Genomic DNA, 19,116 nt, shown 5'->3' with positions numbered 1-19,116 from the left:
AGCTTCCCTCGCGGTGACTACTCAGTGGCAAAGCCAAGAGAGAGAGAGCCAGGCGGTCTGGTTTTAGGGTCCCCTCTGCCGCACAGGACACTCGACGACCTTGTGTAAGTGACTCGAGTTCTCTAAGGTCGTGCTTTATCTGCGAAATGGGGAGAACGGTGCCGAGCCCAAGGATCGCCAGGATGCTGAGATAAAGCACCGAAGATGCTTCGTCTCTGGTTATTAGCAGTGCCCAGTCCCCCCCCACCCCCCGCCCCCCGCCTTTCTGCCTCTGTGACATCACGGAGTCCTGGCTCCATGTACACTGTCCTCTGGTTGCCAGGGGATGGAGGCAGGCTTTGAGCTCCAGAGAGCAAGGAGCAGAGCTGGGGAGGGGAAGGAGCTTCACCTTGACCCTCCCCCTGACCTTCACGGAAGACACCAATCAATGAATTCACCACATTCGTACGCAGCCTCTCGCCCTCCCTCCGGCGGCCCCTTCCCAGCTCTGCAGGGTTCCCCCTCGAATTCCGGGTGACCCTCGCGTTGGCCCGGGGCCGGCCTGGCCCTGGTGAAGGCCGAGGACTACGCACACCCCCCGTCTTGGATGTTCTCCTGAGAGTCTGGGAGGAACTCGGAGTCAGCCTCTGACACGTTACTGGCGAGAGGAGACGCAGCGCCTGCCAGTTTGCTCCGGGCACAGAGCATGTTAACAGGTAGCCCGCCGGGTGTTATCGCCGCAAACCCCGTTTCCAACCCGGTGGGCGGGCCAGACAGTGCGACAGGTGGTACTTCCCAGAGTCACACCTTTCTTCTAACGCGGAAAACCCGGGATGTGTCTGAAGAACTCAGTCCTCAGATGTGAGCTAAACTTACTGCAAATGAGTCTCCTTTAGGAACCAGGATGTGGGCCAAATGAGCAATACTATTTCTTTTTTTTTTATATTTTCATTGACTTCAGAGAGGAAGAAAGAGGGAGAGAGAGAGAGAGAGAGACATCACTGATGAGAGAGAGCATCATGGATAGGCTGCCTCCTGCACACCCCACACTGGGGATCGAGCCCACAACCCAGGCATGTGCCCTGACCGGGAATTGAACCGTGACCTCCTAGTTCATCGGTCGATGCTCAACCCCTGAGCCACGCCGGCCGGGCATATTTCTTCAGATCAAACACTTTCTAAAGGGACAACTGCCACTCCCAGGACTCAGCCAGTCACACTCCCAGGGGTGAGGTCGGTGCCCTGGCGGCATCGGCTCTGGAGGTAAGTCAGCAACTTCATCCTGAGCTCCCAGGTCTGGGAGGGATGCCTAGGAGTCCCCGCTCTGGGCTGAGGGATGGGTGCCTAAGGCACGAGTCTAAGACCCCCCCATGTCCTTAGCGAGAGTCTACATTCCAGTGGATGACAGGCAGCTGCCCAGCCCGAAACAGTGTGCGCTGGAGAGTCGGGGAGCAGGGAGGAAAGCAACACTCCCACCCGCCGAGGCTCCCCCAAATCCGGAGGAGGAAACGTCCCCCTGAGGGAAGGGACCCCCGCACGCCTTCCACGCCACTCACCTGGCACCCGTTATCCTACCAGCCAGAAAACCACAGGCAGAACCCCAACCGAGCCAGCTTCTTCCCCGTCCTCCGCCCCCGGGCCCAGGCCTGCAGGTAGTGCACCTGAAAGCCACGTGACGGAGGAGCTGTTTCCGGGAACCAGGTGATTTCCGGAGCCGTGCCCCGCCTGCCTGGCCCCTGCCCTGGCCTCTCAGTGGAGATCCAGAACACCTGTGAGTGCAAGCGTCTCAGTTGCTGAGATTTTACACAGGGGTCCTCAAACTTTTTAAACAGGGGGCCAGTTCACTGTCCCTCAGACCGTTGGAGGGCCGGACTATAGTTTAAAAAAAACTATGAACAAATTCCTATGCACACTGCACAGATCTTATTTTGAAGTAAAAACACCAAACGGCAAAAACACCCACATGTGGCCCGCGGGCCGTAGTGTGAGGCCGCCTGTATTTACTACATCAGCAGGTATCTGTTTGCTGCGGGTCAGCTGTGTGCCTCCAGCGACTTGGCTGGCCTGGCCCGAAGCAGTAAAATCAGACGCCAATCTCCCCCTTCCTTCCCAGGGAGCATGGCGGGAAGTCGGTGTGCGGGAGGGGCTCTGACTTCCAAACTCACCGTGTAGCCTCGGCTGCGTCCCTTCATCTGTCTGGGCAGATTTATTTAACTTTGTCATACTCGGATGATGTTGAATTAACCTAGATTATGTGACGTGTTGTGACCCTCTCCAGGGGAGGCAGCCACCAGCACGCATGTGTGTGAGCGCACGCGCACACACACACACACACACACACACACACGCACACCCCGTCATGTTGAGTTCTCTCTCACATTCTAATATGGGTCACTGCCGGGGCGCAGACTGAGAACTGCCCCGAGTCAGGAGCTTCCACACGCCTTTCTCCCCGAGCAAAGGGAACCTGAGCCCTGGCTGGCCTCGCTGGAAAGATAGCTGACGGAGATAAAAACGGGCACAAAAATGCAAAGTTCTCTTGGCAGTGGCCACTCTCGTCTGGCAACCTGCTTCTCTTAAAGGGCACCTGCTCGTTTCCTCGCCCTCCGCCCCGCTTCCACCCCCCTACACTTCTTCAGCCACATTCACTACCTGATGCAGGGCAGGGCAGTGGGAGTCAGTATAGCAGCTCAGGGAGGCAAGGGACAGGCAAGAGGGAGACGAGCCTTGTTCCTGCCCTCTCTGCCCTGGGCGCTCAGAGTCGGAACCCTGGAGGTCAGGACAAGAGGCAAAATGGGCAGGACAAGCCTCTCCCAGGGGCAGTGACTAAATTATTGAAGATTCCAGGCTAAAAGGGAGTCAAATATTAATGACTCCATTACTAAGAGGAAGGAAACTTGACATTCCACACTATCTACTCTTCTACACTAATAAAAGAGAAACATGCAAATTGACCATACCTTCACGACGCCCACCAGCCAATCAGAAGTGAGCATGCAAATCAACCCAACAAAGATGGCGGGTTAATTTGCATATGCAGGCACCAAGCAGCCGGACCGCCCCAGCAGGTCCGGGCCTCTGGGCAGCGTGGGAAGGCAGAAAGGTGGCTCCGGGCTGGAGCGAAGGCGGTGCCGGCAGCCAGGGGAAGGAAGGCCCATTCTTGCACAAATCTTCGTGCATCGGGCCTCTAGTCTTTTCTATAGATATGTATACCTATATGTGTATCTATATGTATATGTATATCTCTCTATCTCTTATTCAAGAGACAATTTATTCACTTGGTGCTCTGGCCGGGAATGGAATCAAACCGGCAACCTTTGGGTGCATGGGATGACGCCCAACCCACTGAGCCACACCGGCCAGGGATCCACCCTAGCTTTTCGCGAAGCCCAGCATAGATGACTGAGTGCCATCAGATAGCGCTTCACAGAAACCATCGCCTGGTGAGAAGACCGCCAAGTGCTGGACCCGCCCACCCCTCCCTCTTTCTGAGACGCGGTGGACACACAGATTTCCGTCATGGCTCACAGCCTCTGCGTTCAGCCTGTTCTTCCTTAACTCAGCTGCCTCTCAAGTGAAGATTTTCCTGGCGGAGCAAATGATAATATTCCACTGGCTTCTAATTAAGCTCCGGGAGCCAACACTGATAACCTCCCATCAGGCCGATTCATCACTGGCTGCCCTCGAGGTCTCTGATCACGATAAAGCTTTCGGGCTGAACCGTTAGAACTTAACGTGTGGCCGACCGGGCTCTCATCCCGCCCACCTCCCTCTGCTCGCGGGAAGACTCCCACATGGGAAAGAGATACCCAGAGACGTGGAAGAAGATGGAAACTTGACAGGTCATAAGTGATGTTTGAATGCTGAGAAATCACCTGGAAATTACACGTTCAGTTGCATTATTTTTTAGATGGATGAATAGAACATGATGGGGGGGGGGGGGTTGCGTGGTTTGGATGGATGAGTATAGAATAAGTGTGTTTCACCATAGCTTCATCGAAGCATTATTTTTTATTTAATAATTGGACATCTCACCTAAAACACGGGCTTTACTATAATGATCTCCATTCTTGTTACCCTGTCAGCAATTTACTTTAAAACACAGTCCTTGGGCATAGATAGTGGGTTATATGTGTGGACTAATAATGATTTACCCTCTGGGGATAGTTAGCTAACATCTCAAGTGCCTCAGTCAGGAATCCACACTGCAGGATGGTTCGTTAGTTAGTTAGTACTTGATAGGGCAGCTTTTCGTTATCATTTAATTTCAATATAGTGTCGAATTTCCACTGACATTTCTTTCTTTCCAAAGGTTTGGATATTTTCTTTTTTTTCTTTGTCATTAATCTCTAGCTTAACTGGGTCCAAAACACAGAGTCTGGATGAAGTCAGGCCTTTGACCTGCATTCTGAGCCAGCAAGCCCGTCGACGTGGGGGACTTGGGGAAGAACTGCGCTGCGCCATGTTGAGTTCCGTGGCCTGTGTCCGTCACTCGGTGAGTGAATGAATGGCGGTGCTCAGATCTCTATGCCCCTGTTGGTTTATTTGTCTGCCTGCCCTATCAATTCTTGAGAGCGGGTGCTAAAGCCCCCACGATGACTATGCATTTATTTATCCTTTTAATTCTGTCCAATTTCTGCCTCTCCCATTTGGAGCTGTGCTACAGCTACACGCAAACGTACAATTGTTGCAACTCCCGCCTGCTTGCGGGGTGTCCGTTAGCAGTGGCTGTCAGAGTGTGGGCTCAAAGGACAGCGATGCGGCTCTTCACCATCTATGTAACTTACGAAGTGATCACACCGATATGTCTAGCTCCCATCTGCCATGGGCACCCTAAGTCCTAGCTCCCATCCGCCACGGGCACCCTAAGTTCTAGCTCCCATCTGACACGGGCACCCTAAGTTCTAGCTCCCATCTGCCACGGGCACCCTAAGTTCTAACTCCCATCTGCCATGGGCACCCTGAGTTCTAGCTCCCATCTGACACGGGCACCCTAAGTTCTAGCTCCCATCTGACTCGGGCACCCTAAGTTCTAACTCCCATCTGACACGGGCACCCTAAGTTCTAACTCCCATCTGACACGGGCACCCTGAGTTCTAACTCCCATCTGACTCAGGCACCCTAAGTTCTAACTCCCATCTGCCATGGGCACCCTAAGTTCTAACTCCCATCTGCCATGTGCACCCTAAGTCCTAGCTCCCATCTGCCACGGGCACCCTAAGTTCTATCTCCCATCCGCCACGGGCACCCTAAGTTCTATCTCCCATCCGCCACGGGCACCCTAAGTTCTAGCTCCCATCTGACACGGGCACCCTAAGTTCTAGCTCCCATCTGCCACGGGCACCCTAAGTTCTAGCTCCCATCTGCCACGGGCACCCTAAGTTCTAGCTCCCATCTGCCACGGGCACCCTGAGTTCTAGCTCCCATCTGACACAGGCACCCTAAGTTCTAACTCCCATCTGACTCAGGCACCCTAAGTTCTAACTCCCATCTGACTCAGGCACCCTAAGTTCTAGCTCCCATCTGCCATGGGCACCCTGAGTTCTAACTCCCATCTGCCACGGGAACCCTAAGTTCTAGTTCCCATCCACCACGGGCACCCTAAGTTCTAACTCCCATCTGCCACGGGAACCCTAAGTTCTAGTTCCCATCCACCACGGGCACCCTAAGTTCTAACTCCCATCTGCCACGGGAACCCTAAGTTCTAGTTCCCATCCACCACGGGCACCCTAAGTTCTAGCTCCCATCTGCCACGGGCACCCTAAGTTCTAACTCCCATCTGCCACGGGCACCCTAAGTTCTAACTCCCATCTGCCACGGGCACCCTAAGTTCTAGCTCCCATCTTCCACGGGCACCCTAAGTTCTAACTCCCATCTGACTCGGGCACCCTGAGTTCTAGCTCCCATCTGACACGGGCACCCTGAGCTCACTGCAGCATTACTCACAGTAGTCAGATGTGGAGCAACCTGAGCATCCAGCGAAAGACCAATGCAAGTGCCCTTGGCATCAAAGTCAACTGAAGACTTCAGTGGCCACGGGGCCTTCTCTGCTCTGGTTATGCACCTTTGTTTTTCTTCTGAAACATCATGGGAACTATTGTCAGCTCGGCTTTTTCTTGGCCCGATTTAGCCCCGTTTTCTTACTGTTCTCACTGCACACAACGAGGACCTGGGGTTAACGGAGGGTCTCCCTAAAGCTGACAGCAGAGCACTGTATTCTGGGAACCAGGACCCTCCCTCTCCCCATCAGAAGAAGGCTCACACAGCTTGTCGATATCGCCCGAAGCGAAGAGAATATCGGAATCGGACTCTGTTTTAGTGAAACACATCGAGGTCCTAGAAAGGCTGCCAAGTGGCATTTCCTGGACCCGACTGGCAGGGCTCTGCCCTTGTCCTCAGGGGGCTCCATGGGACTGCTCCCCGCCTCCCTGGCCCCCCCAGATGCAGAGAGTGGAAGAGCATCGATTATAGCCTGCCCTCAGACAGCATGAGATCCTTGAACTTAAACTTGGCAGGAACTTAAGAGATTTCCTGGTCCATTATCTCCATTTTATTCTCAGAGAAACTGAGGTCAAAGAAGCTTAGGCCTGGCCAGTGTGGCTCAGTGGTTGAGCATAATAAACCTATGAACCAGGAGGTCATGGTTCAATTCCCGGTCAGGGCACATGCCCAGGTTTGGGCTCAACCCCCCGTGGGGGGCATGCAGGAGGCAGCTGGTCAATGATTCTCTCTCATCATTGATGTTTCTATCTCTTTCCCCCTCTCCCTTTCTCTCTGAAATAAATTTTTTAAAAATTTTTTAAAGAAAAGAGAAGCTTAGTATCTTAGCCAAGTTTACACAGGCGGTAAGACCTGACCCAGAACTCTGTTGCCTGGATTTTCAATCCCTCGTGCTGTTTAGGGCTCCCCTCTTTCTGTCCTCCGTAAGGAGCGCCTGGAGGCCGTGGCCCCTGTCAGGCTTGGTGACACTGCTCCAGGCTGGCTTTGGCGACCTGACCCAAATTAGGGCCCCACACACTGCATCCGGCCCAGGACTTAGGTCACCTGTACCCATCCAGCTGCCTTGCACGTGAGCAGAATGCCCTAGCCCCGTGGTCGGCAAACTCAGTAGTCAACAGAGCCAAATATCAACAGTACAACGATTGAAATTTCTTTGGAGAGCCACGTTTTTTAAACTTAAACTTCTTCTAACGCCACTTCTTCAAAATGGACTCTCCCAGGCCGTGGTATTTTGTGGAAGAGCCACACTCAAGGGGCCCAAGAGCCGCATGTGGCTCGCGAGCCGCAGTTTGCCGACCACAGCCCTAGACAAAGAAACTAGATGCTGTTATATCCGAGTAACAAGAAACAACAGCCGTCAGTAATGTGGACTGCTTGTAATTCTGAAATTGCAATATATAGTTATCTTCAGTCCAGGAGAGAAATGGGAAAATGCGGGTACCCGCCAGAAAAAGCCACTGACGTGTTAGCTTTGACCTGAATGTTTAGGCCCTTCCATCTCTGGTTGGAATTCATTTCATTCTTTGGGTAATTCTAGCAGAGAAGAAATACGCTGCCTCAAAAGAAAGAATAAACAGAATTAAATCTGTTCGGTGATTTCTCATGGGGCGAATGCCAATCTAAGCAACAAAACGAAAGAGGAGGAATTCTTCATTACGGAAGAGACGGCCATGTGGCCGAATTTTCTGTAAAAAATGGAAAAATACAAGGATCTGAGTGATTTGCCAATATTACAGATACTTCAAAACACCGTTTCCTTGCTCGCTTATGTCTCCGGCTACAATGGGAGTGTATTTTACAAATTGAGAACTCACAAAGGACTTGGGATTCTTGAGAGAAAGACTCACAGACAACACGAGAGGTAACAGAAAACCGCCCTCAGATATGCCCCCAATGTTTTCATCCTACCCACCATTTCCCAAGGACTCAATATTGAGGAAGAAAAAAAAAAAATCCAGAAGTAGCATGAATGGAAAATGGGCACTGCTTTTGATGAGATGCTCATATCAAACTGCCTGCTTTTTATTCTGTCGCCCGGTGACAGGCTCGAACTAATGAGGACTGTGTGATAAGGTGTGTTCGACGGAAGCGGTGGTGTGGGGACCACGCAGAAGTCCCCAGGGATGGGATACTCAGGCTGGGATGGGAATGGCGACTCCAGTCCGTCTTCCCTTTGTGCTGGGTCTACCCCTTGCAGAGAGCACACCTCCATCGCAGCCACGTTCCCGCCAAGTTCAATCTGAAGGCAGAGGCCGACCTCGGAGTGCCGCGAGCAGGAAAGCTGAAACTGATTCCTATCCCAGGGAGCGACACAATTCTCCGTCGGCAGCGCCGCGGTTACACGTAAGAGGTTTGGACACAGAAAGAACGAGGTTCACCCGCAGCGCGATCGCGTAGAGCCGTGGTCGGCAAACTGCGGCTCGCGAGCCACACGCGGCTCTTGGGCCCCTTGAGTGTGGCTCTTCCACAAAATGCCACGGCCTGGGCGAGTCTATTTTGAAGAAGTGGCGTTAGAAGAAGGTTAAGTTTAAAAAATGTGGCTCTCCAAAGAAATTTCAATCGTCGTACTGTTGATATTTGGCTCTGCTGACTAATGAGTTTGCCGACCACTGGCGTGGAGTGACCTGTTCTGGGACATGTTAGTTATCCTCCCTGCCCTCCGTCTCTCCTTCTATAAAACCAGGTGATTCACAGACTCCCCATCAATATGATTTTGTAAAAATTAGATAATACCGTTAGCATGAAGTTCTTAGCCCAGGGCCAGGGGTGTTGTAGGCATGCAGCGGATGTTAGCTGTTATTGGCATGGACAGAATAATGTGGATGTCGGCAGCCGTGTCTGAGAGAGAGCTCTGGTGGATGTTAAACTAAGCCACATCGCGTTAGACCTTCTGAGCAACCAGTTTGCTTCTTCCTTCGGATAACCCTGGACGCTGCCCGCCCACCAGCCAGAGAGGACTCAGCAATGGGACACACGTTTTCTAGCTTTGAAAAATGACAAGCCTCACGCACACTACCATCAAATCTTTCGAGAGGGATGCAGTCCTGTGTTTAAAATGCACTGAGTCTGCCCCGACTGGCGTGGCTCAGTGGTTGAGCACCGACCTATGAACCAGGAGGTTGCAGTTCGATTCCCAGTCAGCGCACATGCCCGGGTTGTGGGCTCGATCCCCAGTGGGGGGCGTGCAGGAGGCAGCCGATCCATGATTCTCTCTCATCATTGATGCTTCTATGCCTCTCTCCCTCTCCCTTCCTCTCTGACATCAATAAAAATACACTTAAAACGCACTGAGTCTGGCTGCCTTGGGAAGCGAGCGGCTGAGCGGATACCTGCGGGCTGTCAAAAGTCATTTCAACCCGTGTGGCTGGACACCTCGTGGGTTTCCACCCCAGGACCTGATTGTCGGCTGGATCATTTGAAAAGAAAACGAGCCATCAGATTTCCTCCCAGGAGGTATAAATATCTTCCCTGCATGTGCATCACGAGCCCAATCCATGTCTATTCGTAATTGAATGCAACTGCAATTTAGCAAAAGAGGCTCTCTCTCTCTCTCCCCTGCTCCTGAGGGTTGAATAGGATGCATTAGTCCTCCCTGGGCTGCGTTTCAATGAGTTCGTCCAAGAAGATGCCTGCAATGCCGAAGGGCTGCTTTATGGTGGGCATGCGTACGATGATCAACACCTGGCCTTTCCCTGGACCCCGGTGAGGAGGTCGAGCTGCCCGAACGGGGCGGCCGGGACGAGCTGGCCCTGCCTCGCAGTGACTTGTAAGAGAGGAAGACCTGCTTTCCTGTCCCTAAAATCCACAAGGATTCTGGGGAGCGGGAGCCCGGGGAGTCCTCTGAGATGGAGGCGAGCGGTCCTTTGCAAATAAAAGAGCGCGCGGCTCGCTGGAGAGTCCTAGAGGAGCTTTCATCTTCCCGGGATCTTTGCATCTTCCAGCTGCACGCCCAGCCCAGGGCGCACAGCATCCCGGCTCCTGCCTCTGTAGTTAAGGGCTCCCTCACAAAATTAACCTCTTAGCGATCTGCCCTCTGATCTCAGCGTCTGAAATGCAAATGGGGCGCCCGCTGTGGTGCCCGGGGATAATTATAATAATCTTCTTACAGCTGGACCGCTTCCCTCTCCTGGAAGTCTCCATTACAGCCCACCCAGCCCCCGTCTCGGTCCGTCAGAAGGCAGATGGAGGAGGACAGGGCCACGGCGGAGTGATGTGATCTCCGGGCCAGATCTGACCCCAATCACGGACCCACCAGGAGGCGCCAGGGTCTCCCAGGCTAATGGGGGGAATCACTCCCAGGAGGCTGTTCCTTCAGGAACCGGGCTCTGGGGTCCTGCTCAGCCCAAGATGTGACAGGCGCCACCGCCAGCCCCTCCCCCCTCACATTCCCTGGTGCCCGCCCAGCCTGCGAGGGCCGGTGTCTGTTCGGTCAGTGTTTGCAGGGAGTGTAGACCCTCCTGGGATCTGCTGGCAAAACTGTGGTCCCAGGTGAGGTGGGGGTGAAGCCTTTTGCTCCTTTTTATCACGTGGCCGGGGGGGGGGCTTTACAAGCTACGTGAGCCTCACAGTCGCCAGCAGAGCAACGAAGAGAGAAGGCGCTGTACCAACAGGACATTCTCATGCGTGGAGGACACGAAGCAGACGTCCAACCGAAAACTGCGGGTTAGAGAAGAGGGTTCAGGTCTCGGGACGACCAACCACCTTTCCTTTAACTCTTCACCGATGCCACGGAGAGAGGCATGGAACCCGTAAAAGTGTGGGGGAGCGGACACGCCTGCAGCGATAAGATGAATGAGGCCTTAACATGGTGACCAGAGATGATAATACTCTAGTGCAGTGGTCGGCAAACTCATCAGTCAGCAGAGCCAAATATCAACAGTACAACGACTGAAATTTCTTTTGAGAGCCACATTCTTAAACTTCTTCTAATGCCACTTCTTCAAAATAGACTCGCCCAGGCCGTGGTATTTTGTGGAAGAGCCACACTCAAGGGGCCAAAGAGCCGCATGTGGCTCGCGAGCCGCAGTTTGCCGACCACGGCTCTATTGTATAATTGAATTTTGCTTAGAGGGTAGGACTTAAATGTTTACACACACACACACACACACGTGCGCGAGCGCGCGCACACGCACACACACACACACACATGCACACACATGCGCGCGCGCACGTACACACAAAAAGAAATACGTGAGGGCATGTATGTGATGATTAACCAGATGGGAATCCTTTCACAATGTATCAGTATTTCAAACCATCACGATGCTCACTTTGAGTATCTTACAATTTGTCAATTATACCTCAACAAAGCTGGGAAAATAAAAAATTTGAAACAAACAAACAAACAAAAGGAAGGTGAGGGAAGGCCGCCCCCAGCCCCCCCGTGCACCGTGCAGAGGCGACCTGCAGAGCGGCTCACAGCTTTTGCACGTCGGCTTGTCCAGGCCCCGTTCTAGGTTTAATACTGCACTGTCACCATCTTGCGATTTTTAGTAAATTTTGAGCAGGAGGCCCGCTTTTGCCCCGGGCCCCGCAAATGATCAAGTCCTGGCTATGTATGAGCCACCCACCTGTTTACACCTGTTCACCTTAAAAGCGCAAATTCAGGCGTTCAAGGCCATTTCAGAAATGGAAGGCGTGATTGTGGTTACAAGGACACACGCAAAGACATGGCACTGCCGAAACACTTCAACAGACTCCAAACACGCAGGGTCTCTATTTTCCGCAACTAGAGGTTCATTTCACGTAGACATGGAGCCACGAAGGTGGACAATGGGGAGCCAGCGCCATGACACAACGCCAGCCCCAGGCCTGGGCCTTACACGTCGGGACAGCAGGTGCTAGGGACAGGAGCGTGACTCTCCTAGAGTCGGGTCGTCTTCCTACGCCTGCGTGACCTTGAGCAGGCCACCTACGAAAGCTGACGTTCCAATGCTTCGGCTGTTAAACAATGATATCTACATTGCTGAGCCATGGGGAGCATCAAATGAGATGCTACGAAGGAAATTATGTGTTTCCAAGTTCTACATGAAAACCATTTGTGTGGTACTACATGTGATGTTCTTTTCTCCTTTTCCCCTTGAATGGCCTGCTCAATCTTATACTTGGCTAAAACCTCTTTCTTGGAAATGATTTATCCAACTGACAGATGCTTTTCTTCCTCCTTTTGCTCCAAGTATGACCCTCATTAAAAAAAAAAAAAGAAGAGGAGGAGGAGGAGGAGGAGGAGGATGAGGAGGAGGAGGAGGAGAAGGAGAAGAAGAAAATACAAAAAAGGAAGGAATCTGCCCTGACCGGTGTGGCTCAGTGGATAGAGCGTCAGCCTGTAGACTGAAGGGTCCCAGGTTCAATTCTGGTCAAGGACATGTACCTTGGTTGTGGGCACATCCCCAGAAGGAGGTGTGCAGGAGGCAGCTGATCAATGTTTCTCTCTCATCGATGTTTCTAACTCTATCCCTCTCCCTTCCTCTCTGTAAAAAATCAATTTAAAAAAAAAAAGGAAGGAATCTTTTTCTGGAGTTTCTCAATGATTTTTAAGAAATGCTCAATGAAGCAGTGTTAGCCTACATGGAGGGGCTAAAACAGGAATGGGTTACACAGGAGCCTTAAAAAATGCGCGCTGAAATTAGAAACAACTATTGCTTCACTTTGCCGGCATTAACCCTTGAGAAAGCGTGTGCCTCCTATTTTTAATCAGGGTGTGCGGGTTCCTCCCCAGCTCCTTTCGGAAGGGTCAAGCCTGAGTAAATGCCAGCATCTTTAGGAAGAACAGCTGGGAGGAGGGTGCTGAAAAAATAACGCTCCCGTTGAACCGGAACACAGAATCACCGCTGACCAAGATGCAGGGCGGTAGGGGATTTTACCTCTTTCCTTCACTCACTGATTCACCACCTGATGGAGAAACGTCAGCGTCACTCAGGGGAAGGGTCACCGTGGGCCAGCCACGGCCTCGCCCCGAAGGCCCTGTGCCCACGGAGAAGGCCTCCACACGTCACGGTTCACAGGGCGCTGCAGAGCTCGCCCTAGGGCTACCTGAACAGGCAGCATTTTTTTAAAAATACTTTTAATTATGGTAAAGTAGATATATAACATGAAAACTGCCACTTTAACCCTTTTCAGGTGTGTGTTTCAGTGGCATTAAGAACAGTCACACTGTTGGGCAACCATCAGCACTATCCACTTCCAGCACTTTCTTCTTCCCCAACGGAGACTGTGCCCATTAAACTAGCTCCCCCTGTCTCTTCCCCAGGCCCCCCACCCCATCACGCCGGCGAAGCCTCCGTGTCTATGGATTTGCCCCCCTGGGTCCCTCAGGGACGTGGCAGTGCAGTATCCGTCCCTCTGTGACTGCGTGTGTCACTCAGCACAAGGTCTTCAAGCCTCACCCATGTTGGGGCCTGTGTCAGAATTTCATTCCTTTTCATGGACAATTCATGGGGAAAGCCACATGTGGTTTATCCATGCATCTGTTGGTGCATACTTGGTCCGTGTTATTTTTATTTCTCAGTTTCCTTTGGGAAAACAGACGTAACTACTAAAGAGTCTGCCTACCTTTTGTCATCCCACTTAACCCAGAGAGGAAAAGCCACACTCAGGGCCCGGTCACCTTGAACTCGCACTCCAGGGGGGGGGGGGTCCCCAAAACACGTGTGCACACTTCAACAGCTGGCAGCTCAACTTTGAAAATGGAATGTATTTTAATCAACACTGCCTGTATAATTAGTCAAAGACTGTGTACACAGTTTTGGGGACACTCTATATCCTGTGTTAAAGACACACGCAAAAAGTTCCAAATCGCTCGAATGATCTCCAAATCCGTGATTTGGAACATTATCCAAAAATGTCCAATCGTTGAAGGATGCTCTACTACCTGTTATCATGGTGCTACCCCATTTCCATCCGGCTAATCTGTGAGCCAGTCTTCCAGAAGGGCATCCCAGCAGCTACATGGACTGGCAGACACTGGTCAGTTCGCATGCATCAGCGAAGCTACCGCGTCCGGTTACAGAAGCTACAGCGTCTGACCAGGTGCCGGCGGCGGGCGGCGCCCTCCATGCCCTGTCGGTGGGCCCCATGGGAACAGGGCTCAGGTGACTGCGTCAGGCGTGCAGCTTGTCTGCATGTGTGAGGTCACAGGTGCAGAATGTGGGACACCCCTCGGCGCCTCCTTTAGCAGGTGAGGTGCAGAGTATCGGCCAGAGCGAGTAAAAAGATAGCCCACGGCGATTGGCACTGGGTCGTGGCGGGAAGGCAGCCAGGTGAGAGGGAAAGGGAAAGAGAAAAGACGTGAAGGTGGACGCCTCTGGCGTGGAAGCAGAACTAAAGCCGGGAGACGCAAAAGGCGCCTTGGTATAAGGTGACCTTGACCGAACGCCATTATTACAGCGAAGGGCTCCAGGTCAAGAAGAGGTATTAGAATGGAGAAAAGTCGTAAGGAAAAGTACAAAGGTAGACGAAGAAATCTGATTTACAGATTTTTATATCAACACTAGAGGCCCGGTGCACGAAATTCGTGCACGGAGGGGGGTTGTCCCTCAGCCCAGCCTGTACCCTCACCAATATGGGATCCCTCAAGGGATGTCCGACTGCCCTCTCACAATCCAAGACTGCTGGCTCCCAACTGCTTGCCTGCCTGCCTTCCTGATTGACCCTAACTGCTTCTGCCTGCCGGCCTGGTCACCCCTAACTGCCCTCTCCTGCATGATTGATAACCTCCAACTGCCCTCCCCTGCAGGCCAACACAAATGGCCGCTGGCCTGGCCTCGGAGGGAGTCCCAGGCTTGGCTCCGCTCCAGGCTACCCAACTGATGGGAGCACTGCTGGGAGCTCTGCTGGTAATCAGAGCCACCCGGGAGGAGGCTCAAGAGGCATGGGACGTTGCCCGCCCTAGCGGGTTTGGCTCAGTGGATAGAGCCTCCGCCTGCGGACTGAAGGGTCCCGGGTTCGATTCCGGTCAAGGGCACATGCCCAGGTTGCAGGCTCGATCCCCAGTAGGGGGCGTGCAGGAGGCAGCCACTCAATGATTCTCTCTCATCATGGATGTTTCTATCTCTTCCTCTCCTTTCCTCTCTTCAATCAATAAAAATATATGTTTTTAAGAGAGCGATGAGATGGTAATTAAGGCTCCATAGTCCATCAGTGAAGTGAGTCCCCCTGGTCCCTTCCCTGCCCATCCTACCCGGCGCTGTTCTCTCTTCTCCACCCACAGGGGGCTGGGGCGGACGGCATACAGCGGCGCGGAAAGCAGGTGCCCTCGGGCAGTGTCTTCCCGCGCTCCCGAGCCCGGCTAATGATGCTTATATTCAGCCTCTGGGCTTGTGTGCAGAACAGTGTGGATCTCTGAATACCCAGCTCCGAGGAGACGCCCAGTTCTGATGTCGCTCCCTGGAAGCTCTGACTTAAAAATAAATGTCTCACCAAAACCGGTTTGGCTCAGTGGATAGAGCGTCGGCCTGCGGACTGAAAGGTCCCAGGTTCGATTCTGGTCAAGGGCATGTACCTCGGTTGCAGGCACATCCCCAGTAGGGGGTGTGCAGGAGGCAGCTGGTCGATGTTTCTCTCTCATCGATGTTTCTAGCTCTCTATCCCTCTCCCTTCCTCTCTGTAGAAAATCAATAAAATATATTTAAAAAATAAAATAAACGTCTCTCCCAGTGAACGGCCCGTCACTTCCCCACCGTGGCCCACAGCGGCTCCTCTTACCCACACGCCTGCCCCCTTGTTCCGTCCCTTCCTTCGCTGTGGGCCTCGTGAGCGAGGACAGAAAAGGGCCCCCGGGCCCGAGGGGGCGCCGAGTGGTGGATGCCACTGTGTCGCTGATGAGAGAGGATGGTGACACGGTGACACGCTGTCGCACGCCGCCAGAGTCCGCTCGGAGTGGTGAGGACGTGGACCAGGGTCTGCGGGCGAAACCCCAGCCTCAGGCCCCAGGGGCTTCTGGGAGGTAAACAAGGCTGGTGCTCGGCGATGCCAGCGCTTGCCTTCATCGCACACCATGCTGCCAGCACGTGGCCACATCTGCCCTCACGTGATGGCAAAGAAAACCTCTTTCCTTGTCTTCAGGTTGAGTTGACGGGGGGGGTCTGACTCTCCAGGGAAAGAAAGAATCTCTTCAAATATTAGCTCCATGTGGGAAGGTCCAAGATCTGAGAGCTGGGACGAGCGTGGCATCTCTCTGTCTACAGCAAGCATGCCAAACCCACGGCCCGCGGGCCACATGCCTCACTTATTTGGCCCATGTTAGCCTTTGAGTTTGACATGCTTGCTCTACAGCGCGCGGACCAGGGCGCTAAGTGATGCTGGAGTCCAGAGTCTGCCTGTATACTGATGGGGCCTCTCCCCCCAGCCCGTGCCGGGGAGCAGTGCAAATAGGAAGCTGGGATGGGTGCTGTCCTCACTCCCAGGGGAGTATTAGAACGTCCCAGGACCCCACTGTTCTCCCGACAGACTGACTGAAATGGGGGAACAGGACCCAAACAGGTCCTGCCCCAGCTGAGCGGTGGCTGCGGGCCTTCCCGGCACCCAGGGCTGGTGAGAGGGCTTTGCCAGGGACCGCTGATGGAGAACCCCTCCCAGTAAGAAAGGGAATGGCCCACCATGGGTTCTGAGAGACACCGCTGACAGGTGACATTTTAGAGAAGGAAATGTATGCACAGGGCCCGGCCAGCACAATGCCTGGCACATGACAAGTCCTTCTCCTGTGGGGGTTGTTGCCAAATCTGAAATAAACATAACTGTGGGAAGACACTGGAGAGGGACTAAGAAGAGAAGGTTTGAATCAAGTCCTCCTCCCGATCAACTGCTGTGTGGATCCTGTCTTCTCTTTTTCTATAAAACTAGTAGCCCTGCGCACGAATCCGTGCACCAGTAGCTCTCTGCGGGGCCTGGCCGCTCCGTGCCTGCTGCCCAGAGGCTCTCCGCGGCCCAGAGGCCCATCCGCGGCCGGACACGGAACGCTTGCCTCGTTGCCATGGCGACAAAGCAAGCATTCGCCAGGATGCTCACACTGCACACTCTCAGCGGCCGCCCCCCTGGGACTGGGGGATTCCGGCGGGGCTGAGAGGACTGGGCGTCACCATCTTGTGACTATGGGCACCGCCATCTTTGTGACAGAGTGATGGTTAATTTACATATTACCCTTTTATTAGATAGGATGAGGAAATTAGACTAGCTCTCTGCTCTGTTTTACTGAGAATATTTCATGATTCCAAGCCAAGTCTCTCTCCATCACCCTTTAGCCCCCTACCCTCTCTCCTACCTCCCCCACACCATCCCATCTTTTTTTAAGATATGCCAACGGAGACCCATGGAATTCATAAGCTGGCAGAGCTGTGAGAGGTCCTGGCCCATGGAAGTCCCTCTGGTTGTGCCCCCGACTGATGGTCACCCCGCTGACAGGGTAGTGGGTGCGCGGAAGTTCTATTTAAATGGAGATTTATCTATTTGCAATCCTTACCCGTGAATCCTAGTTCTGTCTAGAGCCACATACAAGTCTGTGCCCTTTCAAATACCTGACGATAACTCCCCCTCTTCCTCCCTTCCACCTCCTCCTGGCTGAATCCCTCAGGTCTACAGCTGCTCCTCCCTGACATGCTTTCCGGGACAGTCAGCACCCCACTTGCCTCTCCCGGATGAACTGGATGCCATGGTACAGCGGTCAGTCATCTAACAACGTCAAGGGTTGCTTTTCACCGTCCGCTGCCCTCCAATGAGTCAAGTTACTAGTAGGTAAGGTTGCCACCGCTTTTTACCAACATCTCAGCCAAACAACCATTCCTGCACCTTCACGTACCAATCGCAGAGCAAGGCGCATGTAAGAGAACAGAAAAATAACCCAAACGTGGACAGCGGAGCGAGAAGGAGAGACCTCACCCCACAGTGACGCCCAGGCCCCAGGGGTTCCCGATGACTTCTGTACGTGCACCCGGGTTGCCTGTACATAGAAACCTGTACCTATTTAACGTAGCTCAACCACGTTACACGTGAGTTTCTAGAGAAGCTTATCTGTGATGCGTGTGTTCAGTTATGACATGAGCTCATTGTTAGAACTCAATAAACAGAAAATATTGCCGTTCTCTCCACGTTTATCTTATTTTGTCCTTAAGATGGATGGGGACCTTGGTGACCCTGCTCAGTTCCATGGTTTTAAACACCGTCTCTATGCCAATGAGCCCAAATTTATATCCCCAGCCCAGACTGCTTCCTGCGCGCCAGACTCATTTGTCTAACCGCCCGCGAGACGGCACCTCTCAGATGTCAGGGGCAATTCAACTCCGCATTTCCAAACTGGACTCCCGTCTTCCCCCTTCTCATGCCTTTTCTGTCTCACTAATGGAGGCTTCACCCTTCCCGTCGATCAAGCCAAAATCTTTGGGTTTATTTTTATATTCTCACTTTCTCTCCCGCTGGCTACCGCCCAAGTATCTCCAGGAGCTGAAGAGGAACAGAATGTAGCTGGAAATTCTTGAGCCAGTTATCAAATCAAACATATATATTTCTGAGCGAGAAAGAGGGGGAGGGGAGAGAGAATATGAAACTGTGCCAGGGAATCCAGAAGGAAATGAGCATCTGAAAGTTACATACAGATTATTTAAAACTAGAGGCCCGGTGCATGAAATTCGTGCACAGGTAGGGTCCCTAGGCCTGGCTGGCGAGCAGGGCCGATCACATTCCCCACCTCCCCACCTGCCCGCCTCCTCCTTCCCTCACTCCCTCAGCGCCCCACCGCCGCTGGTCACCCGCCATGTTCCGTGCCACCCCCTGGTGGTCAGCACATGTCATAGCGAGCAATCAAACTCCCGGTCTCCGAGTCGAACTCCCAAGGGGACACTTTGCATATTAGCCTTTTATATATATAGATTGTGCACCAATAGCCAGGGAATTTCAAATATGCCAGGAAGGCCTCTCGTCCTCCAGGGGGTCGGACGAGGACTGTGGAGTGCTCCAGACCACAGAGCTCTTCTCCGTGAACTGCTTGGCTGCGCTTGCCAATCCTCCCTCCGTGACTCGAATCCATTGCTTTCTGTGCACGTCCGCCTGACCCAGATCCTCAGTAACTGCAGCCTTGACCATCGCAACAGCCCCGTTCATCCCCCTTCTGCCCAATCCATTAGCAACGCCCGGCTCTCCCTGCTCACA

General features: G+C 53.0%; 1 protein-coding gene and 1 long non-coding RNA gene across 3 annotated transcripts in view; one reads left to right on the top strand and one right to left on the bottom strand.

Annotated features, from left to right (window-relative positions):
* Window positions 1-19,116, bottom strand: part of KIF26B (kinesin family member 26B) — a 384,278-nt gene that overhangs the window by 143,754 nt on the left and 221,408 nt on the right. The gene's annotated exons all lie outside the window — the stretch shown is intronic.
* Window positions 343-18,035, top strand: LOC114228483 (uncharacterized). 2 transcript variants are annotated; one of them, XR_003614625.2, is made up of 4 exons: window positions 1,096-1,242; window positions 1,558-1,750; window positions 4,333-4,474; window positions 17,546-18,035. It is a non-coding gene; the product is annotated as an uncharacterized LOC114228483 (long non-coding RNA). The 2 variants fall into 2 exon arrangements; XR_008555358.1 differs by lacking the exons at window positions 1,096-1,242; window positions 1,558-1,750 and adding an exon at window positions 343-695.

This window comes from Eptesicus fuscus, chromosome 24 (assembly GCF_027574615.1).
Source record: "Eptesicus fuscus isolate TK198812 chromosome 24, DD_ASM_mEF_20220401, whole genome shotgun sequence".
Classification (NCBI taxonomy): domain Eukaryota; kingdom Metazoa; phylum Chordata; class Mammalia; order Chiroptera; family Vespertilionidae; genus Eptesicus; species Eptesicus fuscus.
The sequence above is the reverse complement of the archived record's forward strand: the minus strand, read 5'-3'. Positions and strand labels throughout refer to the sequence as shown.